This window comes from Dendrobates tinctorius, unplaced genomic scaffold (assembly GCF_039654945.1).
Source record: "Dendrobates tinctorius isolate UK_male_01 unplaced genomic scaffold, ASM3965494v1 ptg000332l, whole genome shotgun sequence".
NCBI lineage: Eukaryota > Metazoa > Chordata > Amphibia > Anura > Dendrobatidae > Dendrobates > Dendrobates tinctorius.
In genome coordinates this window covers 18,567,501-18,594,464 of record NW_027361998.1, presented here as the reverse complement: position 1 = coordinate 18,594,464, position 26,964 = coordinate 18,567,501, and the positions used below count along the sequence as shown (strand labels likewise).

Below are 26,964 nucleotides of genomic sequence, written 5' to 3'. Positions count from 1 at the left end.
AGAAGACATACATGTCTGGCAAAATATAAATGAGGCTAACATAGTCAATATCTTTGTAACTCCTAACGTCTTTAAAAAAAAAGTTTAATTCCTGCTATTCCATTTGATTGGGCTAAACCTCTATGGCTTTAATGTCTCCTCCACCTCCCACAATACATTCTACATTATTCTTAGTTGTTTTTCTAAATGTAGAATTAACCTACAAGGAAAGAAAGGGTTTTTTTTAATTCCGATATTTTGGCCCCAGTGACTTGCATTGGTTCCCGGTATCGGAATCGGCGATACCGATACTTTTTTTTAAGATCGGCCGATCCATTCCGATCCGATATTTTCAAGTATCGGCTGGTATCGCTCAACTCTAGTGACAACCACTACACTTCAGAAACTCCATGCAAAGCTAAAGATGTTTAAACATGCTGAAATGAACTTGAAAAAGAAAAAAACAGCCAGCCAAAGTCAAGAGGTCTTCCTCTATGTCTGAAGACAGGACAAAGTGCATTTTGCAACACAGAAACCTTTCATTTCTCAGGCTATTGGAAAAAAGAACAAACAGGGAAACAAAACCATGCTCCACAAAACATTCTCATGCCTTTGTCCAAAAGCCAAAAAGAAAAAGCACCTAGATGCCTGCTTTCGCACCTTGATCCTATCAGGTGTTACTTGAATTAGGAACACTTAGACACTGTCAAAAACACACATGCTTGCCAAAAGCAAAAACGGGTAGAAATAATCACATTGGTAAAAGTAATGCTCATTAAACCAGCAATAGAATATGCTAACTAAGGCTAATTAAGCCAACAATATACGTTTGTGATCAAAATAAAGAAAAGCCACATGTTTCTGCCCGGGATCAAAACAGGGAACTTTCAGGAGGATGGCAAACAGGACAATCACTACACTACAGTAACCAGACAAGAGCGTTTACTGTGGTCATGGCAAGCATTAAAGATCAAGCACTCATTGTCAAAAGCGCTAGCTTGCAAGAGGAACGCTGTGTTTCTGCCCAGTTTCAAACTGTGGACCTTTCGCGTGTGAAGCGAACGTGATAACCGCTACACTACAGAAACCAACCGATTCAAAAAAAACAAAAAATGCTGTGGTCATGGCAAGCAATAAAGAACAAGCACTGAAAGTCAAAAAGATCGTTTTCCAAGAGAAAAAGCAGTGTTTCTACCCAGTTTCGAACTGGGGACCTTTCGCGTGTGAGGCGAACGTGATAACCGCTACACTACAGAAACCAGATGCAAGCACTTACTGTGGTGACAACAAGCAATCGAGATCAAGATCTGAAAGTCAAAAGCATCAATACCAAAGGGTAACAGCGTGTTTATGCCCAGTTTCGAAATGAGGACTTTTCGCGTGTTAGGTGAACGTGATAACCACTACACTACAGAAACCGGCTGCGGAAGGTTACTGTGGTCATGACGAGCCATCGAGAACAAAGACTCAACGTCAAAAGCTTTAATAGCAACGCCTAATGTCATGCTTCTATCCAGTTTCAAACTGGGGACCGTTCATGTGTGAGGTGAACGTGACAACCCCTACACTTCAGAAAGTCCATGCAAAGCTAAAGATGTTTAAACATGCTGAAATGAACTTGAAAAAGAAAAAAACATCCAGCCAAAGTCAAGAGGTCTTACTCTATGTCTGAAGACAGGACAAAGTGCATTTTGCAACACAGGAACCTTTCATTTTTCAGGCTATTGGAAAAAAGAACAAACAGGGAAACAAAACCATGCTCCACAAAACATTCTCATGCCTTTGTCCAAAAGCCAAAAAGAAAAAGCACCGAGATGCCTGCTTTCGCACCTTGATCCTATCAGGTGTTACTTGAATTAGGAACACTTAGACACTGTCAAAAACACACATGCTTGCCAAAAGCAAAAAAGGGTAGAAATAATCACATTGGTAAAAGTAATGCTCATTAAACCAGCAATAGAATATGCTAACTAAGGCTAATTAAGCCAACAATATACGTTTGTGATCAAAATAAAGAAAAGCCACATGTTTCTGCCCGGGATCAAAACAGGGAACTTTCAGGAGGATGGCAAACAGGACAATCACTACACTAGAGTAACCAGACAAGAGCGTTTACTGTGGTCATGGCAAGCATTAAAGATCAAGCACTCATTGTCAAAAGTGCTAGTTTGCAAGAGGAACGCTGTGTTTCTGCCCAGTTTCAAACTGAGGACTTTTCGCGTGTAAAGCAAACGTGATAACCGCTACACTACAGAAACCAACCAATTCCAAAAAAAAAAAAAAATGCTGTGGTCATGGCAAGCAATAAAGAACAAGCACTGAATGTCAAATAGATCGTTTTCCAAGAGAAAAAGCTGTGTTTCTGCCCAGTTTTGAACTGGGGACCTTTCGCGTGTGAGGCGAACGTGATATCCGCTACACTACAGAAACCGGATGCAAGTGCTTACTGTGGTGACAACAAGCAATCGAGATCAAGAACTGAAAGTCAAAAGCTTGGATACCAAAGGGTAACAGCGTGTTTCTGCCCAGTTACGAACTGGGGACCTTTCGCGTGTTAGGCGAACGTGATAACCACTACACTACAGAAACCGGCTGTGGAAGGTTACTGTGGTCATGATGAGCCATCGAGAACAAAGACTCAACGTCAAAAGCTTTAATATCAACGCCTAATGTCATGCTTCAATCCAGTTTCGAACTGGGGACCATTCGCGTGTGAGGTGAACGTGACAACCACTACACTTCAGAAACTCCATGCAAAGCTAAAGATGTTTAAACATGCTGAAATGAACTTGAAAAAGAAAAAAACAGCCAGCCAAAGTCAAGAGGTCTTCCTCTATGTCTGAAGACAGGACAAAGTGCATTTTGCAACACAGGAACCTTTCATTTGTCAGGCTGTTGGAGAAAAGAACAAACAGGGAAACAAAACCATGCTCCACAAAACATTCTCATGCCTTTGTCCAAAAGGAAAAAGCACCTAGATGCCTGCTTTCGCACCTTAATCCTATCAGGTGTTACTTGAATTAGGAACACTTAGACACTGTCAAAAACACACATGCTTGCCAAAAGCAAAAACGGGTAGAAATAATCACATTGGTAAAAGTAATGCTCATTAAACCAGCAATAGAATATGCTAACTAAGGCTAATTAAGCCAACAATATACGTTTGTGATCAAAATAAAGAAAAGCCACATGTTTCTGCCCGGGATCAAAACAGGGAACTTTCAGGAGGATGGCAAACAGGACAATCACTACACTACAGTAACCAGACAAGAGCGTTTACTGTGGTCATGGCAAGCATTAAAGATCAAGCACTCATTGTCAAAAGCGCAAGTTTGCAAGAGGAATGCTGTGTTTCTGCCCAGTTTCGAACTGAGGACCTTTTGCGTGTAAAGCAAAAGTGATAACCGCTACACTACAGAAACCAACTGATTCAAACAAACAAAAAATGCTGTGGTCATGGCAAGCAATAAAGAACAAGCACTGAAAGTCAAAAAGATCGTTTTCCAAGAGAAAAAAAAGCTGTGTTTCAGCCCAGTTTCGAACTGAGTACCTTTCGCGTGTTAGGCGAACATGATAACCGCTACACTACAGAAACCTGAAGCAAGCGTTTACTGTGGTGACAACAAGCAATCGAGATCAAGAACTGAAAGTCAAAAGCTTGGATACCAAAGGGTAACAGCGTGTTTCTGCCCAGTTTCAAACTGAGGACCGTTCGCGTGTAAAGCGAACGTGATAACCACTACACTACAGAAACCAACCGGTTCAACAAAACGAAAAATGCTGTGGTCATGGCAAGCAATAAAGAACAAGCACTGAATGTCAAAAAGATCGTTTTCCAAGAGAAAAGCTGGGTTTCTGCCCATCTTCGAACTGGGGACCTTTCGCGTGTGAGGCAAACGTGATAACCGCTACACTACAGAAACCGGATGGAAGCACTTACTGTGGTGACAACAAGCAATCGAGATCAAGAACTGAAAGTCAAAAGCTTGGATACCAAAGGGTAACAGCGTGTTTCTGCCCAGTTTTGAACTGGGGACCTTTCGCGTGTTAGGCGAACTTGATAACCACTACACTACAGAAACCGGCTGCGGAAGGTTACTGTGGTCATGACGAGCCATCGAGAACAAAGACTCAACGTCAAAAGCTTTAATATCAACGCCTAATGTCATGCTTCTATCCAGTTTCGATCTGTGGACCGTTCGCGTGTGAGGTGAACGTGACAACCACTACACTTCAGAAACTCCATGAAAAGCTAAAGATGTTTAAACATGCTGAAAAGAACTTGAAAAAGAATAAAACAGCCAGCCAAAGTCAAGAGGTCTTCCTCTATGTCTGAAGACAGGACAAAGTGCATTTTGCAACACAGGAACCTTTCATTTGTCAGGCTATTGGAGAAAAAGAACAAACAGGGAAACAATACCTTGCTCCACAAAACATTCTCATGCCTTTGTCCAAAAGCCAAAAAGAAAAAGCACCTAGATGCCTGCTTTCGCACCTTGATCCTATGAGGTGTTTCTTGAATTAGGAACACTTAGACACTGTCAAAAACACACATGCTTGCCAAAAGCAAAAACGGGTAGAAATAATCACATTGGTAAAAGTAATGCTCATTAAACCAGCAATAGAATATGCTAACTAAGGCTAATTAAGGCTACTTTCACACATCAGGTTTTTGGCGTCAGGCGCGATGCGGCGTCGTGCCGGAACGCCGGATCCGGCAAATGTTTAGTAAAACCGGATGTGACGTATCTGGTTTTCTGCCGGATCCGTCTTTTTCTTGACAGACAAAACCGGATCCGTCTCATTTGGTTCATCCGTTTTTCTATTCGTTTTTAGACGGATTTCGCCGGATCCGGTTTTTAAAATTGACCCTTGTGGCCTTCCGAACGGGATTGGCTACTGGAAAACTATATATAGAGTGTTCCTACAGCCCTTCTTTGACAGGTTGTCAAAGAGAAAGTGCAGGTTGGAGAGAAGAGCAAGTTACTGGCGAAGATGGATGTTGTCATTGGAAATATTTTGAAGAATTTGGCGGTTTTTATAGCGGAGGCGAATCGTTTGAGGGTGATTGTTCTGGAGAAGGAGAGAGCGAGACAGCAGCGCATCAGGCATCGTAGACGACGTTTGTGGATCCACCCCATCACAGCCAAGAGAATGACGCGTGGGGTCTATTCTACACTCTGCATGGACCTTCGACGAAACCCGGATAAATTTTTTGGATATGTTAGGATGAAAATGGAGAATTTTGATTACTTGGTGGAGCGCATTGCACACCTCATAAGAAAAGCGAACACCTATTGCCGCTTCTCTGTTTCACCCGCAGAGCGTCTGATGGTGACTTTAAGGTAAGCCACATTTATTGGATGTGATCGCATCAGAGCACACTTTCACTGCAATCTTGTTGGTGGTAGTTTGTATCTCCAAGTGTTATAGCTCAGTTTTGGTATGTAATGCTGTGATTTAAAACTAATTTATTGTTTTTTAATTCCCCACAGATTTCTTGCAACTGGAGAATCCCTTTCGTCACTGCATTTCCAGTACAGACTCGGGATTTCCACCATATCTGGAATTGTGAAGTACACATGCCGTGCACTGTGGGACTCCTTAGCTGAAGAGTTTTTACCAGAGCCCACAACAGAGAGGTGGATTGAAATTGCTGACAAGTTTCAACAGATATGTCAGTTTCCCAACTGCTTGGGCGCTGTGGACGGGAAACATTTCCGCATTGTAAAGCCAGCTGGATCGGGATCGGAATATTTCAATTACAAGAAATATTTTTCAATTGTCCTCATGGCCATCGCTGACGCGGAATACAAATTTATTGCGGTTGATATTGGGGCCTATGGCCGCTCCAATGACTCTCAAGTTTTCAAACTGTCTGCCATGGGGCATAAACTGTATGGAAACACCTTCCAGTTCCCACCACCTACCGCTGCCGCAAACATCTGGTCCACCTATGCCATTTGTCTGTGTAGGGGATGAAGCCTTCCAGCTGTCAGAACACCTTTTGAAACCGTACTCTAGCAGAGGATTGACAATACCAAAACGCATTTTTAATTACCGCCTCACAAGAGCAAGAAGAATGGTTGAATGTACCTTTGGTATTCTGACAGCCAAATGGCGGGTCCTATTGACTGCGATCAACCTCAAGACAGAAACTGTGGACGAGGTGATCAAAGCGTGCGTGGTACTCCACAATTTTGTTATCTGCAAGGAACCCATTTCCATTGAGGACACCTCTGAAGAAACCACCTTGCAAGATTACCATGACATTACCACTAGAAGTTCTGTGACGGTTTCAGTGATGAGGGACAATTTTGCACAATACTTTATGTCACCTCAAGGCAGAGTACACTGGCAGGATGACAGAGTGTGAAAGATTTGTGCCCTAACCAAACTTGTGTACCTTCTGGACCAACAGTATATACCTTTGCCAACCAAAGTTGGCTATCTTGTCATGGTCTCTATTTTTAGCTTTAGGCCACAGGTGTGTACCTGGTTGTGTTTTATGCAAAGTATTTCACCTTTTAACAAAAGTTGTGTACATTGTTAGGAAATCACCAACAATAAACACAACTTTTTAGGTGAAATACTTTGCTTCAAACACAACCAGGAACACAACTGTGGCAAAAAGCTAAAATTTACCCACAGTTATATACCTAGTTTTGAATACCATTTCACCTTTTAAATACCCTGTATTTAACCTTTTTCGCCGCAGAAAGAAATGACAGACAACCAGTGTAAAATAATTTAACTTTTATTGAAAAATGTTTTTTTTAGTAAACTTTTTTAAAATTTTAATAAACTTGTTTAATAAAGCTTTGAAACCATAAAACTGGTCATTTTTATTTAAATACACACATTATAAATCTGTGCAGTGTGTGGTGGAAATACTGCTGGAGGGGCTGCGGGACACTTCGACACTGGGAGTGTGGAGAGAGAACTGGGATCGTGGTGGGGAAGGAACAGTTAGAGGTGAAGGTGTGGAAAAAACTACAGAATGGGTGGACATGTGGGAAGCAGAAGAGGTGGTGGGTGGTGGAGTGGAGGGTTGGGCAGGGACTGTAGGAGCAGATGATGTTGATGGCAAGTTGTATGGGGAAGGAGTTTGGTACGGGGCAGGTTGCTGGAAGTGGGGAGATGTCTGGTACGGGGCAGGTTGCTGGAAGTGGGGAGATGTCTGGTACGGGGCAGGTTGCTGGAAGTGGGGAGATGTCTGGTACTGGGGAGGTTGCTGGTACTGGGGAGTTTGCAGGTACTGGGGAGGTTGCTGGTACTGGGGAGGTTGCTGGTACTGGGGAGGTTGCTGGTGCTGGGGAGGTTGCTGGTACTGGGGAGGTTGCTGGTGCTGGGGAGGTTGCTGGTGCTGGGGAGGTGGATGGTATGTAATAGGAGGGGGAGGATGGAAAGTGGCTGGAGGGGGTGTAGATGTAATAGGAGGGGGAGGATGGAAAGTGGCTGGAGGGGGTGTAGATGTAATAGGAGGGGGAGGATGAAAAGTGGCTGGAGGGGGTGCAGGTGGAGGAACTACTGTGGTGGGAGGAGGAGGTTGGGAGGTAACTTGTTGGAGAGCAGCGTGGCATGAATGCATTACATGCATCTGCTGGGCAGGAGAGAGCGTTTCCATGCGCTCCACAACAGACCTGAAAAAGGTGTGGTTTGGCGAAGATCTTGCTTCTGAATGCATGGTTTGCAGAAGTGTCTTCACCTCCAGAATGCTGGAGTTGATCTGCTGAAAGCCTGCGGAGATTTGCTCTGACAAGACTTTTAGACAGTTCTGGAAAGATGCATTCAGATGCAAGAACTCTGGCGCATAAGTCTTTTCCTGACCCCTCTGCCGCTGCCGCCCAGTACCCGCAGGTGTACTAGAGGTGGCAGGGGCAGAAGGGTGGGGTAAAGGGAAAGCGATCTCCTCACCAGCAGCTTCATGTAATGTAGGCAGCCACGATGCTCCTGTGCTGGTGGATGGGACAGATGGGTCGAATGTGTGGGAAGGCTGGGAAGGTGCAGATGTACCGGGGCGGTCGAAGTGTCCCTCGGTGCTGGTCTCCTCAGGGATCGCCTCAGAAGGGTCCAATCGTGCAGGTTCCCGAGTGCTGCTCACCGTGCTGTGGAATAAAGAGAAAAAAAAACAATTAAAATAGTGACATGGTATGGCCCTGGCTGAAAAAAAAAGTTACATCTAAACATTTTTTTGTCACATGTGGTGTGTAATATTTACCTTCTGGTGAGCATTGTCTCCCGGAGGAACGACAGGGCTCGTGCGTACTTGTACTTGCTCCTGCATCCTCCAGATCCACTCGGGGCCCGCATCTCTTTATTGAACTCCTTCTTGAAACGATCCCTCACAGACCGCCACCGCTTCACAATTCTCTCCCCTGAAACGAGAAAGGACAAAGTGGTTAGTATACAACATCAGTGTTTCCCAAACTCCAGTCCTCATGGTCCCCAGGGGTCATGTTTTCAGGATTTCCAAAGTAAATAGAAATCCTGAACACATGATCCGTGGGGACCACGAGGACTGGAGTTCGGGAAACACTGGTTTAAATCAAGCAACCGGTACTGTATATACTTACGCTCTTTAATCTGGGCCCGAGCTTCGAGGTCCTCCCAGCGGTCCACAAGGAGCGAACAGATTTCCTCCCAGAGTCGTTGGGTAACGATCAGGTCAGCGTGGCGGCGGTCAGCCATATTCCAGAGCGGCACCCTTTCTCTGACGAGATCGATGAGGTGGTCCACATCAATCCCTCCATACTCACCGTCAGAGTCGGGAGCACGCTGTGAAGGCTGTTAAAGAAAAAGACAAAAATAACATAATTAGCCTCCACAAAAGAAATGAAATAAAAAGTGCAAAAAAAACAAAGCAAAAATATTTATACTTACACGCTGGTGACCGCCGCGTTGCTGTCGCCGACGACCCTGGGAGGCACTGCGAGGACCTCTTGGCCGAGCACCAGATTGGGAAGACTAGAGAAAAAAACAAAAAATGTTATGTCTTTGGATGTAGGCATTTGTTTGCTGTGTGTGGTCTGCAGAACATTGTTTTCTATGTGTTGTGTGTAGTGTGATGTTGTGTTTCTGCGTTTGATGCAAAAAACTTACCAATTGTGAGTCCACTCCAAGTGTCTGTCCACCCCTTCCTTCTTCTTCTGGGAGCTCCTCTTCATCTTGTGATTCCTGTTTTGAAATAAAAGGCAATGAATACACATATATTACAGAGATGATGGATTTTTTAAATAAAAACTTACCGTCAAACGCTGACGATGCGAGGGAGGGCTCCCAGAAGCTGTGCTGTCTTCCTCATGGCCAGACTCCATGGCTGTGGGTGGTGTTTCTGCATCTATTGGGCGGCTGTTGAATAAAGAGAAACAAAGGGCCAATGAATATCTTGATATTCCATAGCCCTAGTTTGGAGGAATGGGGGATTTGATAATTACCGTCTCTCATCTGCTGCTGGACTCCCCTCCCGTTGTTCAGCATGCTGCTCCATTTGGGGTGGTGCTGATGATGCTGCTGCTGCAGATGTCTGCTGCCTTCTCCTGCTCCTGGTTCTTGGCTTGGGTGGCATGTTGGGTGTGGCTGAGGGTCCCATTGTCTTGCTTTTATATATGTCCTGTGGGCAGAGCTACTGAGCATGCTCAGACCAAAGAAGCCGGATCCGGCTGTCGCCGGATCAGGCGCATTGCGGCGCTCATAGGCTTTCATTGTGTCCGGCTTTTTCGCCAGAGACAAAAAACGTTACAGTAGCCGTTTTTTCCAGACGCCGGATCGCGTCACATTGCCGGATCCGGCGAAAATCGGATAAAACGCATGGCCATCCGGCTCGATCCGGCTCTAATGCAAGTCAATGGGGGGGAATCCGGATCCGGCATTGCATTTCGCCGGATCCGGTTTTAGTCAAAAGCGCCGGATCGCGCCTGACGCCGAAAACCTGATGTGTGAAAGAGGCCTAAGCCAACAATATACGTTTGTGATCAAAATAAAGAAAAGCCACATGTTTCTGCCCGGGATCAAAACAGGGAACTTTCAGGAGGATGGCAAACAGGACAATCACTACACTACAGTAACCAGACAAGAGCATTTACTGTGGTCATGGCAAGCATTAAAGATCAAGCACTCATTGTCAAAAGCACTAGTTTGCAAGAGGAACGCTGTGTTTCTGCCCAGTTTCGAACTGAGGACCTTTCGCGTGTACAGCAAACGTGACAACCGCTACACTACAGAAACCAACCGATTCAAACAAGCAAAAAATGCTGTGGTCATGGCAAGCAATAAAGAACAAGCACTGAAAGTCAAAAAGATCGTTTTCCAAGAGAAAAAGCTGTTTTTCTGCCCAGTTTCAAACTGGGGAACTTTCGCGTGTGAGGAAAACATGATAACCGCTACACTACAGAAACCAGATGCAACCGCTTACTGTGGTGTCAACAAGCAATCGAGATCAAGAACTGAAAGTCAAAAGCTTGGATACCAAAGGGTAACAGCGTGTTTCTGCCCAGTTTCGAACTGGGGACCTTTCGCGTGTTAAGCGAACGTGATTACCACTACACTACAGAAACCGGCTGTGGAAGGTTACTGTGGTCATGACGAGCCATCGAGAACAAAGACTCAACGTCAAAAGCTTTAATATCGACACCTAATGTCATGCTTCTATCCAGTTTCGAACTGGGGACCGGTCGCGTGTGAGATGAACGTGACAACCACTACACTTCAGTAACTCCATGCAAAGCTAAAGATGTTTAAACATGCTGAAATGAACTTGAAAAAGAAAAAAACATCCAGCCAAAGTCAAGAGGTCTTCCTCTATGTCTGAAGACAGGACAAAGTGCATTTTGCAACACAGGAACCTTTCATTTGTCAGGCTATTGGAGAAAAAGAACAAACAGGGAAACAAAACCATGCTCCACAAAACATTCTCATGCCTTTGTCCAAAAGCCAAAAAGAAAAAGCACCTACATGCCTGCTTTTGCACCTTGATCCTATCAGGTGTTACTTGAATTAGGAACACTTAGACACTGTCAAAAACACACATGCTTGCCAAAAGCAAAAACGGGTAGAAATAATCACATTGGTAAAAGTAATGCTCATTAAACCAGCAATAGAATATGCTAACTAAGGCTAATTAAGCCAACAATATACGTTTGTGATCAAAATAAAGAAAAGCCACATGTTTCTGCCCGGGATCAAAACAGGGAACTTTCAGGAGGATGGCAAACAGGACAATCACTACACTACAGTAACCAGACAAGAGCGTTTACTGTGGTCATGGCAAGCATTAAAGATCAAGCACTCATTGTCAAAAGCGCAAGTTTGCAAGAGGAACGCTGTGTTTCTGCCCAGTTTCGATCTGAGGACCTTTCGCGTGTAAAGCGAACGTGATAACCGCTACACTACAGAAACCAACCAATTCAAGGATGTAAAAAATGCTGTGGTCATGGCAAGCAACAAAGAACAAGCACTGAAAGTCAAAAAGATCGTTTTCCAAGAGAAAAAGCTGTGTTTCTGCCCAGTTTCGAACTGGGGACCTTTCGCGTGTGAGGCAAATGTGTTAACCGGTACACTACAGAAACCAGATGCAAGTGTTTACTGTGGTGACAACAAGCAATCGAGATCAAGAACTGAAAGTCAAAAGCTTGGATACCAAAGGGTAACAGCGTGTTTCTGCCCAGTTTCGAACTGGGTACCTTTCGCGTGTTAGGCAAACGTGATAACCACTACACTACAGAAACCATCTGTGGAAGGTTACTGTGGTCATGACGAGCCATCAAGAACAAAGACTCAACGTCAAAAGCTTTAATATCGACACCTAATGTCATGCTTCTATCCAGTTTCAAACTGGGGACCGTTCGCGTGTGAGGTGAACGTGACAACCACTACACTTCAGAAACTCCATGCAAAGCTAAAAATGTTTAAACATGCTGAAATGAACTTGAAAAAGAAAAAAACAGCCAGCCAAAGTCAAGAGGTCTTCCTCTATGTCTGAAGACAGGACAAAGTGCATTTTGCAACACAGGAACCTTTCATTTGTCAGGCTATTGGAGAAAAAGAACAAACAGGGAAACAAAACCATGCTCCACAAAACATTCTCATGCCTTTGTCCAAAAGCCAAAAAGAAAAAGCACCTAGATGCCTGCTTTCGCACCTTGATCCTATCAGGTGTTACTTGAATTAGGAACACTTAGACACTGTCAAAAACACACATGCTTGCCAAAAGCAAAAACGGGTAGAAATAATCACATTGGTAAAAGTAATGCTCGTTAAACCAGCAATAGAATATGCTAAGTAAGGCTAATTAAGCCAACAAAACAAGTTTGTGATCAAAATAAAGAAAAGCCACATGTTTCTGCCCGGGATCAAAACAGGGAACTTTCAGGAGGATGGCAAACAGGACAATCACTACACTACAGTAACCAGACAAGAGCGTTTACAGTGTTCATGGCAAGCATTAAAGATCAAGCACTCATTGTCAAAAGCGCTAGTTTGCAACAGCAATGCTGTGTTTCTGCCCAGTTTCGAACTGAGGACTTTTCACGTGTAAAGCGAACGTGATAACCGCTACACTACATAAACCAACAAATTCAAGCAAACAAAAAATGCTGTGGTCATGGCAAGCAATAAAGAACAAGCACTGAAAGTCAAAAAGATCGTTTTCCAAGAGAAAAAGCTGTGTTTCTGCCCAGTTTCGAACTGGGGACCTTTCGCGTGTGAGGCAAACGTGATAACCGCTACACTACAGAAACTGGATGCAAGTGCTTACTGTGGTGACAACAAGCAATCGAGATCAAGAACTGAAAGTCAAAATCTTGGATACCCAAGGGTAACAGTGTGTTTCTGCCCAGTTTCAAACTGGGGACCTTTCGCGTGTTAGGCGAACGTGATAACCACTACACTACAGAAACCGGCTAGTGAAGGTTACTGCAGTCATGACGAGCCATCGAGAACAAAGACTCAACGTCAAAAGCTTTAATATCAATACCTAATGTCATGCTTATATCTAGTTTCAAACTGGGGACCGTTCGCTTGTGAGGTGAACGTGACAACCACTACACTTCAGAAACTCCATGCAAAGATAAAGATGTTTAAACATGCTGAAATGAACTTGAAAAAGAAAAAAACATCCAGCCAAAGTCAAGAGGTCTTCCTCTATGTCTGAAGACAGGACAAAGTGCATTTTGCAACACAGAAACCTTTCATTTGTCAGGCTATTGGAGAAAAAGAACAAACAGGGAAACAAAACCATGCTCCACAAAACATTCTCATGCCTTTGTCCAAAAGCCAAAAAGAAAAAGCACCTAGATGCCTGCTTTCGCACCTTGATCCTATCAGGTGTTACTTGAATTAGGAACACTTAGACACTGTCAAAAACACACATGCTTGCCAAAAGCCAAAACGGGTAGAAATAATCACATTGGTAAAAGTAATGCTCATTACACCAGCAATAGAATATGATAACTAAGGCTAATTAAGCCAACAATATACGTTTGTGATCAAAATAAAGAAAAGCCACATGTTTCTGCCCGGGATCAAAACAGGGAACTTTCAGGAGGATGGCAAACAGGACAATCACTACACTACAGTAACCAGACAAGAGAGTTTACTGTGGTCATGGCAAGCATTAAAGATCAAGCACTCATTGTCAAAAGCGCTAGTTTGCAAGAGAAACGCTGTGTTTCTGCCCAGCAGGGCTGCCATTAGGAATTTCAGGGCCCCATACTGTAAAAATGTTTGGTCCCCCTTGAGACTCCGTCCAGGCTCCACCCCAGCCCAGCCTCCACCCCTCAAGAGTCCCACTACCCACTCTTGGAAAAACTCCACTTCTGCACCACGTCCTCACCAATCACACATTAACATTTCCCAGATCATACATATAGCCAGCAGCTTTTGTTCTGGCCAAAAGAATTTTAAGCCGCCACCACAACAAGGTAGACTCTTTTGGATGAGCTCTACTGTACTGTAACTTATTAATCATTTGTTAAAATACCCAATACTCTGTTTAGGTATATTTTTCTTTTTCTTTAACCCCTTCACTACCAAGGGTGGTTTGCACGTTAACTACCGGGCCCATTTTTACAATTCTGACCACTGTCCCTTTATGAGGTAATAACTCTGAAACGCTTCCATGGATCCCGGTGATTCTGACAATCTTTTCTCGTGACATATTGTACTTCATGTTAGTGGTAAAATTTCATTCATATATCTTGCGTTTATTTGTGAGAAAAACGGAAATTTGGCGAAAATTTTGAAAATTCCGCAATTTTCCAACTTTGAATTTTTATGCCCTTAAACCACAGAGATATGGCACACAAAAAACTTAATAAGTAACATTTGCCACATGTTTACTTTACATCACCACAATTTTGGAACCAAAATTTTTATTTGTTAGTAAGATATAAGGGTTAAAAGTTGACCAGCGATCTCTCATTTTTGCAACACCATTTTATTTTTACGGACTACATCACATTTGAAGCCACTTTGAGGGGTCTATATGATAGAAAATACCCAAAAGTGACACCATTCTAAAAACTGCACCCCTTAAGGTGCTTAAAACCACATTCAAGGAGTTTATTAACCCTTCAGGTGCGTCACAGGAATTTTTTGAATATTTAAAAATAATTAACATTTAACTTTTTTTCACAAAAAAAATTACTTCAGGTTCAATTTTTTTTATTTTACCAAGGGTAACAGGAGAAATTGGACTGCAAAAATTATTGTGCAATTTGTCCTGAGTACGCTGATACCTGATATGTGGGGGGGGAACCACTGTTTCGGCGCATGGCAGAGCTCAGAAGGGAAGGAGCGCCGTTTGACTTTTTCAATGCAAATTGGCTGGAATTCTGATCGGACGCCATGTCGCGTTTGGAGAGCCCCTGATGTACCTAAACAGTGGAAACCCCCCACAAGTGACCCCATTTTTGAAACTAGACCCCCCAAAGAACTTATCAAGATGTGTGGTGAGAACTTTGAACCCACAAGGGCTTCACAGAAGTTTATAACGCCCAGGCGTGAAAATAACAAAACATTTTTTTTCCACAAAAATGATATTTTTGCCCCAAAATTTTTATTTTCCTAAGGGCAACAGGAGAAATAGGACCCCAGAAGTAGTTTTGCAAATTGTCCTGAGTAGGCTGATACCCCATATGAGGGGGTAAAACACTGTTTGGGTGCATGGCAGAGCTTGGAAGGGAAGGAGCACCATTTGACTTTTTCAACGCAGAATTGGCTGGAATTGAGATCAGACGCCATGTTGCGTTTGGAGAGCACCTCATGTACGCAAATAGTGGAAACCCCCAATTCTAACCCTAGCCCTAGCCCTAACCCTAACCCTAACCCTAGCCCTAACCCTAGCCCTAACCCTAACCCTAGCCCTAGCCCTAACCCTAGCCCTTGCCCTAACCCTAGCCCTAATGGGAAAATGGAAATAAATACATTTTTTTAATTTTATTATTTTTCCCTAACTAAGGGGGTGATAATGGGGGGTTTGATTTACTATTTATGGCGGTTTTTATGTTTGGCAGCTGTCGCACGCTAAAAGACGCTTTTTATTGTAAAAATAGTTTTTGCATCACCACATATTGAGAGCTATAATTTTTCCATATTTTGACCCACCGAGTCATGTGAGGTCTTATTTTTTGCGGGACGAGTTAACGCTTTTATTGGTATCATGTTTGGGCATGTGACATTTTTTGATCGCTTTTTATTTCGTTTTTTGGGACGCAGAATGAACAAAAACCAGCGTTTCATGAATTTCTTTTGGGTGGTGCGTTTATGCCGTTCCGGGTGCGGTAAAATTTATAAGGCAGTTTTATTCTTCGGGTCAGTACGGTTACAGCGATACCTCATTTAGGTCGTTTTTTTATGTTTTGGCGCTTTTATGCAATGAAAACAATTTTATATAAAAAATAATTATTTTTGCATCACTTTATTCTGCGAGCTATAACTTTTTTATTTTTTCACTGATGATGCTGTATGGTGGCTTGTTTTTTGCTGGACAAGATGACGTTTTCAGCGGTACCATGGATATTTATATGCGTCTTTTTGATCGCGCGTTATTGCACTTTTTGTTCGGCGGTAGGATAATAAATCATTATTTTTTGCTTCGTTTTTTATTTTTATTTTTTAAGGGGTTCACTTAAGGGGTTAACTATTGGGACAGTTTTATAGGGCGGGTCGTTACGGACGCGGCGATACCAAATATGTGTACTTTTATTGTTTTTGGGTTTTTTTATTTGCAAAAAATGAATTTTTTGGGGAATATTTTTTTTTTTTTTTTGAATTTATTTAGCGATTTTTTTTTAACTATTTTTACACTTTTTTTAATTTTTTTTTTTTACTTTAGTACAATATCCCAGGGGGGACATAACTGTCCTGTGACAGATCGCTGATCTGTCAGATCACTGTGACAGATCAGCGATCTGTCACAGGCACTGCACAGGCTTCCTCATGCCTGCGCTTTGCAGGCACTGAGGAAGCCAGCTTCCTGCAGGCCCCCGGGGGTCCCCGTCGCCATATTGGATCCGGGGACCTGCAGGGAAAGAGCCCCCCGCAGCAGCGCTGCACATTGCGCTGCCTTGGGGGGCTCAGGGAAGCACGGAGGGAGCCCCCTCCCTGCCGATGCTTCCTTTTAACCCCCGGTACACCGCGATCGTGTCCGTGACCGCCCCTGACACATTGTGCCGGGTGTCAGCTATGATAATTAGCTGACACTCGGCCGCGATCAGCGGCGCTCACCACGTGGGCGCCGCTGATCGCGATGACGTAATATTCCGTCCATGGTAATTAGGTCCAGGGTCACATGGACGGAATATTACATCAATTGTAGGTAAGGGGTTAAGGAAATGAGTCACATACTTTTTTAAAAAATAATTGAAACCAGATTGTGATTTTTTTTATAATCTGTATTTCTGATTGTAGATTATTGTATTGTTTTCTGTACATGTATGAAGCTGTCGGTGGATATCGATCTGCGCTCGGACCGCAGTGCATGGACGGGCCGCCGGTCTCCTGACTAGAACTCAGCAGCCTCACAGCATGTATGAGGATGCAGGCCAGGAGATCGGCGCCCAGTCCATGCACCGCAGTGCGAGCGCAGAACAATCTAATATAGAAAGCTCAAAGTGTGTGTGTGTATGTCCGGGATAGGCATCTGCACCGTCGCAGCTACAGCCACAAAATGTCACACGTCACACGTCTGGACCCGAGAGTGTCCTAGGCTATGTTGTGAGGCAAAATTTTAACCCCGTGCGTTCCAATTCACCAATTTTGCCCCTATCTACATAATGAGGAAAAAGTGTGTGCGCGTCAAGCCCCGCCCCTCATTGTGATGTTATAATGCCCCTATTTGCATACTGGGGAACCAGTGTGTGCGCATCAAGCCCCGCCCCTCATTATGATGTCACTATGGTTGACTATGGGATGGAGGATGTGTGATGGGTATATGGGCACCGGACTATGGGATGGAGGATATGTATGATGGGTATATGGGCATGGGACTATGGGATGGAGGATATGTATGATGGGTATATGGGCATGGGACTATGGGATGGAGGATGTGTGATGGGTATATGGGCACCGGACTATGGGATGGAGGATATGTATGATGGGTATATGGGCATGGGACTATGGGATGGAGGATATGTATGATGGGTATATGGGCACGGGACTATGGGATGGCGGATAATTATAATTTGCTATAACTAACCACAGTTAGTTACTATGCCCGGGCAGCGCCGGGCTCTTCAGCTAGTTTCCCAAATAAAGATGTTTCCCAGTCATATATACCAACTTTTTATTTTTCCATCAATATGGCCGTGTGAGGGCTTGTTTTTTGCAGGACGAGTTGTACTTTTGAATGACATGTTTGGCTTTATCAAATAGCGTACTCGAAAATGGGAAAAAAATTCAAAGTGCGTTGAAATTGAAAAAAGTGGAATTCTAGAATTTTTTTGGTCGTCTCAGCAGCCTCCAATCTCCACATGTCAGCAGCCTCCCATCTCCACATGTCAGCAGCCTCCCATCTCCACACGTCAGCAGCCTCCCATCTCCACACGTCAGCAGCCTCCCATCTCCTCACCTCAGCAGCCTCCCATCTCCTCACCTCAGCAGCCTCCCATCTCCTCACCTCAGCAGCCTCCCATCTCCACACCTCAGCAGCCTCCCATCTCCTCTCCTCAGCAGCCTCCCATCTCCACACCTCAGCAGCCTCCCATCTCCACACCTCAGCAGCCTCCCATCTCCTCTCCTCAGCAGCCTCCCATCTCCTCTCCTCAGCAGCCTCCCATCTCCTCTCCTCAGCAGCCTCCCATCTCCTCACCTCAGCAGCCTCCCTCTCCTCACCTCAGCAGCCTCCCATCTCCTCAGCAGCCTCCCATCTCCTCAGCAGCCTCCCATCTCCTCACCAGCCTCCATCTCCTCACCTCAGTAGCCTCCCATCTCCTCTCCTCAGCAGCCTCCCATCTCCACACGTCAGCAGCCTCCCATCTCCACACCTCAGCAGCCTCCCATCTCCACACGTCAGCAGCCTCCCATCTCCTCACCTCAGCAGCCTCCCATCTCCTCAGCAGCCTCCCATCTCCTCACCTCAGCAGCCTCCCATCTCCTCAGCAGCCTCCCATCTCCTCTCCTCAGCAGCCTCCCATCTCCACACCTCAGCAGCCTCCCATCTCCACACCTCAGCAGCCTCCCATCTCCTCTCCTCAGCAGCCTCTCATCTCCTCTCCTCAGCAGCCTCCCATCTCCTCTCCTCAGCAGCCTCCCATCTCCTCACCTCAGCAGCCTCCCATCTCCTCAGCAGCCTCCCATCTCCTCACCAGCCTCCATCTCCTCACCTCAGTAGCCTCCCATCTCCTCTCCTCAGCAGCCTCCCATCTCCTCTAATCAGCAGCCTCCCATCTCCTCACCTCAGCAGCCTCCCATCTCCTCACCTCAGCAGCCTCCCATCTACTCAGCAGCCTCGCATCTCCTCAGCTGCCTCCCATCTCCTCACCAGCCTCCATCTCCTCACCTCAGTAGCCTCCCATCTCCTCTCCTCAGCAGCCTCCCATCTCCACACCTCAGCAGCCTCCCATCTCCACACCTCAGCAGCCTCCCATCTCCTCACCTCAGCAGCCTCCCATCTCCTCAGCAGCCTCCCATCTCCTCACCAGCCTCCCATCTCCTCACCAGCCTCCATCTCCTCACCTCAGTAGCCTCCCATCTCCTCTCCTCAGCAGCCTCCCATCTCCACACCTCAGCAGCCTCCCATCTCCACACCTCAGCAGCCTCCCATCTCCACACCTCAGCAGCCTCCCATCTCCTCTCCTCAGCAGCCTCCCATCTCCACACCTCAGCATCCTCCCATCTCCTCTCCTCAGCAGCCTCCCATCTCCACACCTCAGCAGCCTCCCATCTCCACACCTCAGCAGCCTCCCATCTCCTCTCCTCAGCAGCCTCCCATCTCCTCTCCTCAGCAGCCTCCCATCTCCTCTCCTCAGCAGCCTCCCATCTCCACACCTCAGCATCCTCCCATCTCCTCTCCTCAGCAGCCTCCCATCTCCACACCTCAGCAGCCTCCCATCTCCACACCTCAGCAGCCTCCCATCTCCTCTCCTCAGCAGCCTCCCATCTCCTCTCCTCAGCAGCCTCCCATCTCCTCTTCTCAGCAGCCTCCCATCTCCTCACCTCAGCAGCCTCCCATCTCCTCACCTCAGCAGCCTCCCATCTCCTCAGCAGCCTCCCATCTCCTCAGCAGCCTCCCATCTCCTCACCAGCCTCCATCTCCTCACCTCAGTAGCCTCCCATCTCCTCTCCTCAGCAGCCTCCCATCTCCACACGTCAGCAGCCTCCCATCTCCACACCTCAGCAGCCTCCCATCTCCACACGTCAGCAGCCTCCCATCTCCTCACCTCAGCAGCCTCCCATCTCCTCAGCAGCCTCCCATCTCCTCACCTCAGCAGCCTCCCATCTCCACACCTCAGCAGCCTCCCATCTCCTCTCCTCAGCAGCCTCCCATCTCCTCACCTCAGCAGCCTCCCATCTATTCAGCAGCCTCCCATCTCCTCACCTCAGCAGCCTCCCATCTCCACACCTCAGCAGCCTCCCATCTCCTCTCCTCAGCAGCCTCCCATCTCCACACCTCAGCAGCCTCCCATCTCCACACCTCAGCAGCCTCCCATCTCCTCTCCTCAGCAGCCTCCCATCTCCTCTCCTCAGCAGCCTCCCATCTCCTCTCCTCAGCAGCCTCCCATCTCCTCACCTCAGCAGCCTCCCATCTCCTCAGCAGCCTCCCATCTCCTCACCAGCCTCCATCTCCTCACCTCAGTAGCCTCCCATCTCCTCTCCTCAGCAGCCTCCCATCTCCTCTAATCAGCAGCCTCCCATCTCCTCACCTCAGCAGCCTCCCATCTCCTCACCTCAGCAGCCTCCCATCTACTCAGCAGCCTCCCATCTCCTCAGCTGCCTCCCATCTCCTCACCAGCCTCCATCTCCTCACCTCAGTAGCCTCCCATCTCCTCTCCTCAGCAGCCTCCCATCTCCACACCTCAGCAGCCTCCCATCTCCACACCTCAGCAGCCTCCCATCTCCTCACCTCAGCAGCCTCCCATCTCCTCAGCAGCCTCCCATCTCCTCACCAGCCTCCAATCTCCTCACCAGCCTCCATCTCCTCACCTCAGTAGCCTCCCATCTCCTCTCCTCAGCAGCCTCCCATCTCCACACCTCAGCAGCCTCCCATCTCCACACCTCAGCAGCCTCCCATCTCCACACCTCAGCAGCCTCCCATCTCCACACCTCAGCAGCCTCCCATCTCCTCTCCTCAGCAGCCTCCCATCTCCACACCTCAGCATCCTCCCATCTCCTCTCCTCAGCAGCCTCCCATCTCCACATCTCAGCAGCCTCCCATCTCCACACCTCAGCAGCCTCCCATCTCCTCTCCTCAGCAGCCTCCCATCTCCTCTCCTCAGCAGCCTCCCATCTCCTCTCCTCAGCAGCCTCCCATCTCCTCTCCTCAGCAGCCTCCCATCTCCACACCTCAGCATCCTCCCATCTCCTCTCCTCAGCAGCCTCCCATCTCCACACCTCAGCAGCCTCCCATCTCCACACCTCAGCAGCCTCCCATCTCCTCTCCTCAGCAGCCTCCCATCTCCTCTCCTCAGCAGCCTCCCATCTCCTCTTCTCATCAGCCTCCCATCTCCTCACCTCAGCAGCCTCCCATCTCCTCACCTCAGCAGCCTCCCATCTCCTCAGCAGCCTCCCATCTCCTCAGCAGCCTCCCATCTCCTCACCAGCCTCCATCTCCTCACCTCAGTAGACTCCCATCTCCTCTCCTCAGCAGCCTCCCATCTCCACACGTCAGCAGCCTCCCATCTCCACACCTCAGCAGCCTCCCATCTCCACACGTCAGCAGCCTCCCATCTCCTCACCTCAGCAGCCTCCCATCTCCTCAGCAACCTCCCATCTCCTCACCTCAGCAGCCTCCCATCTCCACACCTCAGCAGCCTCCCATCTCCTCTCCTCAGCAGCCTCCCATCTCCTCACCTCAGCAGCCTCCCATCTCTTCAGCAGCCTCCCATCTCCTCACCTCAGCAGCCTCCCATCTCCACACCTCAGCAGCCTCCCATCTCCTCTCCTCAGCAGCCTCCCATCTCCACACCTCAGCAGCCTCCCATCTCCACACCTCAGCAGCCTCCCATCTCCTCTCCTCAGCAGCCTCCCATCTCCTCTCCTCAGCAGCCTCCCATCTCCTCTCCTCAGCAGCCTCCCATCTCCTCACATCAGCAGCCTCCCATCTCCTCACCTCAGCAGCCTCCCATCTCCTCAGCAGCCTCCCATCTCCTCAGCAGCCTCCCATCTCCTCACCAGCCTCCATCTCCTCACCTCAGTAGCCTCCCATCTCCTCTCCTCAGCAGCCTCCCATCTCCTCACCAGCCTCCATCTCCTCACCTCAGTAGCCTCCCATCTCCTCTCCTCAGCAGCCTCCCATCTCCTCTCCTCAGCAGCCTCCCATCTCCTCACCTCAGCAGCCTCCCATCTCCTCACCTCAGCAGCCTCCCATCTCCTCAGCAGCCTCCCATCTCCTCAGCAGCCTCCCATCTCCTCACCAGCCTCCATCTCCTCACCTCAGTAGCCTCCCATCTCCTCTCCTCAGCAGCCTCCCATCTTCTCACCTCAGCAGCCTCCCATCTCCTCACCTCAGCAGCCTCCCATCTCCTCAGCAGCCTCCCATCTCCTCAGCAGCCTCCCATCTCCTCACCAGCCTCCATCTCCTCACCTCAGTAGCCTCCCATCTCCTCTCCTCAGCAGCCTCCCATCTCCACACGTCAGCAGCCTCCCATCTCCACACCTCAGCAGCCTCCCATCTCCACACGTCAGCAGCCTCCCATCTCCTCACCTCAGCAGCCTCCCATCTCCTCAGCAGCCTCCCATCTCCTCACCTCAGCAGCCTCCCATCTCCACACCTCAGCAGCCTCCCATCTCCTCTCCTCAGCAGCCTCCCATCGCCTCACCTCAGCAGCCTCCCATCTCTTCAGCAGCCTCCCATCTCCTCACCTCAGCAGCCTCCCATCTCCACACCTCAGCAGCCTCCCATCTCCTCTCCTCAGCAGCCTCCCATCTCCACACCTCAGCAGCCTCCCATCTCCACACCTCAGCAGCCTCCCATCTCCTCTCCTCAGCAGCCTCCCATCTCCTCTCCTCAGCAGCCTCCCATCTCCTCTCCTCAGCAGCCTCCCATCTCCTCACCTCAGCAGCCTCCCATCTCCTCAGCAGCCTCCCATCTCCTCACCAGCCTCCATCTCCTCACCTCAGTAGCCTCCCATCTCCTCTCCTCAGCAGCCTCCCATCTCCACACGTCAGCAGCCTCCCATCTCCACACCTTAGCAGCCTCCCATCTCCACACGTCAGCAGCCTCCCATCTCCTCACCTCAGCAGCCTCCCATCTCCTCAGCAGCCTCCCATCTCCTCACCTCAGCAGCCTCCCATCTCCACACCTCAGCAGCCTCCCATCTCCTCTCCTCAGCAACCTCCCATCTCCACACCTCAGCAGCCTCCCATCTCCACACCTCAGCAGCCTCCCATCTCCTCTCCTCAGCAGCCTCCCATCTCCTCTCCTCAGCAGCCTCCCATCTCCTCTCCTCAGCAGCCTCCCATCTCCTCACCTCAGCAGCCTCCCATCTCCTCAGCAGCCTCCCATCTCCTCACCAGCCTCCATCTCCTCACCTCAGTAGCCTCCCATCTCCTCTCCTCAGCAGCCTCCCATCTCCTCTCCTCAGCAGCCTCCCATCTCCTCACCTCAGCAGCCTCCCATCTCCTCACCTCAGCAGCCTCCCATCTCCTCAGCAGCCTCCCATCTCCTCACCAGCCTCCATCTCCTCACCTCAGTAGCCTCCCATCTCCTCTCCTCAGCAGCCTCCCATCTCCACACCTCAGCAGCCTCCCATCTCCACACCTCACCAGCCTCCCATCTCCTCACCTCAGCAGCCTCCCATCTCCTCAGCAGCCTCCCATCTCCTCACCAGCCTCCCATCTCCTCACCAGCCTCCATCTCCTCACCTCAGTAGCCTCCCATCTCCTCTCCTCAGCAGCCTCCCATCTCCACACCTCAGCAGCCTCCCATCTCCACACCTACATGTTCACAGATTTACCAGTGGAAAAGCCAAACTTCACATGCCACAAATGCAAGCTTGTGACCCTGTTGGAGGAAAAGTTGCAAAATCTCGAAGAGAGGTTAGCTACGTTGAAGATCATTAAGGAAGGTGAAGAGTTCTTAGACAGAGCAGAATTATCTCTTCATGTTACAGAAAGAGAAGATATTCGAAGTGCACCTGAAGAAACAGAGGAATGGAGTCATGTGACCCAGAGAAGCAGGAGGATCAGGAGGCAGTCAGCACCCATACTGCTCAGAAACCAGTACCAGGCTCTCACGCAGGAAAACGTTGAAGAAATACATCAGGATAAGACTTTGCCAACAAACAGCAACCTTGTACGCCTTCAGAGTCCTCCTGGACGGAGTAAGAAAAATGTTGTGAAGAAGAAACGGAGAGTGGTGGTCATGGGGGATTCCCTGTTGAGAGGAACAGAGGCCGCTATCTGCAGACCGGATATAACTTCAAGAGAAATGTGCTGTCTTCCAGGTGCAAAAATTAAAGATGTGTCTGACAGGATATCAGGACTCTTCAGACCTACAGATGACTACCCATTCCTGCTACTACATGTGGGGACAAATGACACCGCAAGAAACGACCTGGAAACCATCTGCAGAGACTTTAAAGACTTAGGCAAGAAAGTGAAAGAACTGGGAGCGCAGGTGGTCTTCTCTTCCATCCTCCCAGTGGATGGCCATGGAACAAGGAGGTGGAATAAGATTCTGCAGGTGAACAACTGGCTACGTCGATGGTGCCGTCAGCAACGATTTGGATTTCTGGATCACGGAGTGAACTACTTATACGATGGACTACTTGCTAGAGATGGGGTGCACCTTACAAAGACTGGAAAGCAGGTATTTGGAAGTCGCCTTGCTACACTTGTAAGGAGAGCTTTAAACTAGAACAACATGGGAAGGGAAGCAAAAGACCAGAAAAAGCCATACACCTGACAAATGCTACTGAGAACTCTGCTATTAGAAGTGGAAAGGAAGAACAAAGACGAAAGAATCTAATTAAAAAAAATATTGGAGAAAGAGAAACCAATCACAAACTAAAATGTTTCTATACTAATGCACAAAGCATGGGCAACAAACAAGGAGAATTGGAACTACTAACACAGGAAAAGAAATATGATGTCATTGGAATCACTGAAACTTGGTGGGACAATACACATGATTGGAATACAAGACTAGAAGGATACAACTTATTTGCAAGAAACAGACTTGATAAACGAGGAGGGGGTGTCGCATTGTATGTTAGAAATGGGTATATCTGTACAGAGATTGAAGCTTCAGAGACTGGGAGTTCTGTGGAAACTGTTTGGGTAAGAATACAAGGACAGAACAATGGAAAGGACACCATTGTAGGCATTTACTACAGGCCGCCTGTGCAAGCTGAAGATATGGATGAACTCTTTATGCATCAAATGGCCAAGTTCTCCAAAAAATATGACATAGTTATCATGGGAGATTTCAACTATCCAGACATTTGTTGGGAATCTCTCTCAGGCAAAACTAACAGGTCAAGGAAATTCTTATCCTCTCTTGCTGACAACTTTATCTTCCAAAAGGTAAAGGAGAAAACAAGGGGAACTGCTACCTTGGATCTAATCCTTATAAACAGGGAGGAAATGGTTTAGGAGGTAAAAGTGGCTGGGACCCTAGGAGGTAGCGACCATGCTATTTTAGAATTTTGGATAACTAGAGGCGGAAGACCTGTGAAGACTCAGACGTCAAGGTTAGATTTCAGAAAGGCAGATTTTAAGGGATTCAGAAAGAGAATTGGAGGGATCCAATGGCTGGATATCCTTAAAGACAAAAATGTCCAGGAAGGATGGGAAATCTTGAAAAATGAAATTCTCAAAGCACAGTTGTTAACAATTCCGAAAAGAGGGAAGAATAGGAAGCATTTAAGGAAACCAGGATGGATGAACACAGAACTTAAGCACATGCTAAAAAGGAAGCAAAAAATGTTTATAAAATGGAAAGAAGGAGGCATATCTAAAGAAGAATATAATGCTGTCTGCAGAACCTGCAAGGCACAAATCAGATTATCTAAAGCTGAAAATGAATTGAGGCTTGCAAGAGATGTCAAAAGCAATAATAAAGGATTTTGGGGATATGTCAAAAGTAAAAGAAAAGTCAAAGATGCTATAGGATTTTTACAGGATGAAAATGATGAAATGGTAAGACAGGATGTTGAGAAGGCTGAACTTTTAAATTCCTATTTTGCATCTGTTTTCTCTCAGAAAGGAAATGTAACATCAACTGTTATTCACTGTCCTATTAAGGGAATAGAAGAATCCAGGATATCTATAAACATAAAGATAGTGAGGAAACACTTAGCTAACCTAAATGTATTCAAGTCTCCAGGTCCAGATGAATTACACCCCAGAGTACTGAAGGAGATAGCAGAAGAAATTTTTGAACCCCTCTCCATAATCTTTGAAAATTCTTGGAGAACAGGAGAAGTGCCAGAAGACTGGAGAAGAGCAAATGTTGTTCCTATCTTCAAAAAGGGGAAGAAGGTGGACCCAGGCAACTATAGGCCGGTGAGTCTGACTTCTATACCAGGAAAGATCTTTGAACAAATTATTAAACAACATGTATGTCAATACCTGGATAAGAATGAAGTGATTAAACAGAGTCAGCATGGGTTTGTAACTAATAAGTCATGTCAGACTAATTTAATTTCCTTCTATGATGGTATTACTGATTGGGTGGATCAAGGAAATGCTGTAGATATAGTATATCTTGACTTCAGCAAAGCATTTGACAAAGTCTCTCATACAATCCTTATTGAAAAAATGACTAAGTATGGAATGGACAAGGCAACTGTTAGGTGGATTCATAACTGGCTTAGTGATTGGACCCAAAGAGTGGTCGTAAATGGCTGCACATCCAGTTGGAAGAATGTCTCAAGTGGGGTACCACAGGGCTCTGTCCTGGGCCCTGTATTGTTCAACATCTTTATCAACGATTTAGATGAAGGAATTGAGGGTAAACTGATTAAATTTGCTGATGACACAAAGCTAGGAGGGATAGCTAATACTAGAGAAGAGAGAGAGAGGATTCAAAAAGATTTAAATAAACTGGAGTAGTGGGCAGCAACTAACAGAATGGTTTTTAACAGGGAGAAATGCAAAGTACTACATCTGGGCAATAAAAATGAAAAAAGCATATATAGAATGGGAGGAATAGGGCTAAGTGACAGCACATGTGAAAAAGACTTGGGTATACTAATAGATCACAGACTGAATATGAGTCAACAGTGTGATGCAGCAGCAAAAAAGGCAAATGCAATTCTAGGATGTATTAACAGAAGCATACAGTCTAGATCACGTGAAGTAATTATTTCCCTCTACTCCTCTTTG

At 47.0% G+C, this 26,964-nt stretch overlaps 9 non-coding genes across 9 annotated transcripts; all 9 read right to left on the bottom strand.

Annotated features, from left to right (window-relative positions):
* Positions 1–1,165: 1,165 nt before the first annotated feature.
* On the bottom strand, positions 1,166–1,238 carry TRNAV-CAC (transfer RNA valine (anticodon CAC)). The gene has a single exon. It is a non-coding gene; the product is annotated as a tRNA-Val (tRNA).
* Positions 1,239–2,336: 1,098 nt separating this feature from the next.
* On the bottom strand, positions 2,337–2,409 carry TRNAV-CAC (transfer RNA valine (anticodon CAC)). Its single transcript has one exon. It is a non-coding gene; the product is annotated as a tRNA-Val (tRNA).
* Positions 2,410–2,495: 86 nt separating this feature from the next.
* Positions 2,496–2,568, bottom strand: TRNAV-AAC (transfer RNA valine (anticodon AAC)). The gene has a single exon. It is a non-coding gene; the product is annotated as a tRNA-Val (tRNA).
* A 760-nt stretch (positions 2,569–3,328) lies between these two features.
* Positions 3,329–3,401, bottom strand: TRNAV-UAC (transfer RNA valine (anticodon UAC)). Its single transcript has one exon. It is a non-coding gene; the product is annotated as a tRNA-Val (tRNA).
* Positions 3,402–3,660: 259 nt separating this feature from the next.
* Positions 3,661–3,733, bottom strand: TRNAV-UAC (transfer RNA valine (anticodon UAC)). Its single transcript has one exon. It is a non-coding gene; the product is annotated as a tRNA-Val (tRNA).
* Positions 3,734–10,462: 6,729 nt separating this feature from the next.
* On the bottom strand, positions 10,463–10,535 carry TRNAV-AAC (transfer RNA valine (anticodon AAC)). The gene has a single exon. It is a non-coding gene; the product is annotated as a tRNA-Val (tRNA).
* Positions 10,536–11,303: 768 nt separating this feature from the next.
* Positions 11,304–11,376, bottom strand: TRNAV-UAC (transfer RNA valine (anticodon UAC)). The gene has a single exon. It is a non-coding gene; the product is annotated as a tRNA-Val (tRNA).
* A 1,267-nt stretch (positions 11,377–12,643) lies between these two features.
* TRNAV-CAC (transfer RNA valine (anticodon CAC)) lies at positions 12,644–12,716 on the bottom strand. Its single transcript has one exon. It is a non-coding gene; the product is annotated as a tRNA-Val (tRNA).
* Positions 12,717–12,802: 86 nt separating this feature from the next.
* On the bottom strand, positions 12,803–12,875 carry TRNAV-AAC (transfer RNA valine (anticodon AAC)). Its single transcript has one exon. It is a non-coding gene; the product is annotated as a tRNA-Val (tRNA).
* Between the last annotated feature and the right edge of the window lie 14,089 nt (positions 12,876–26,964).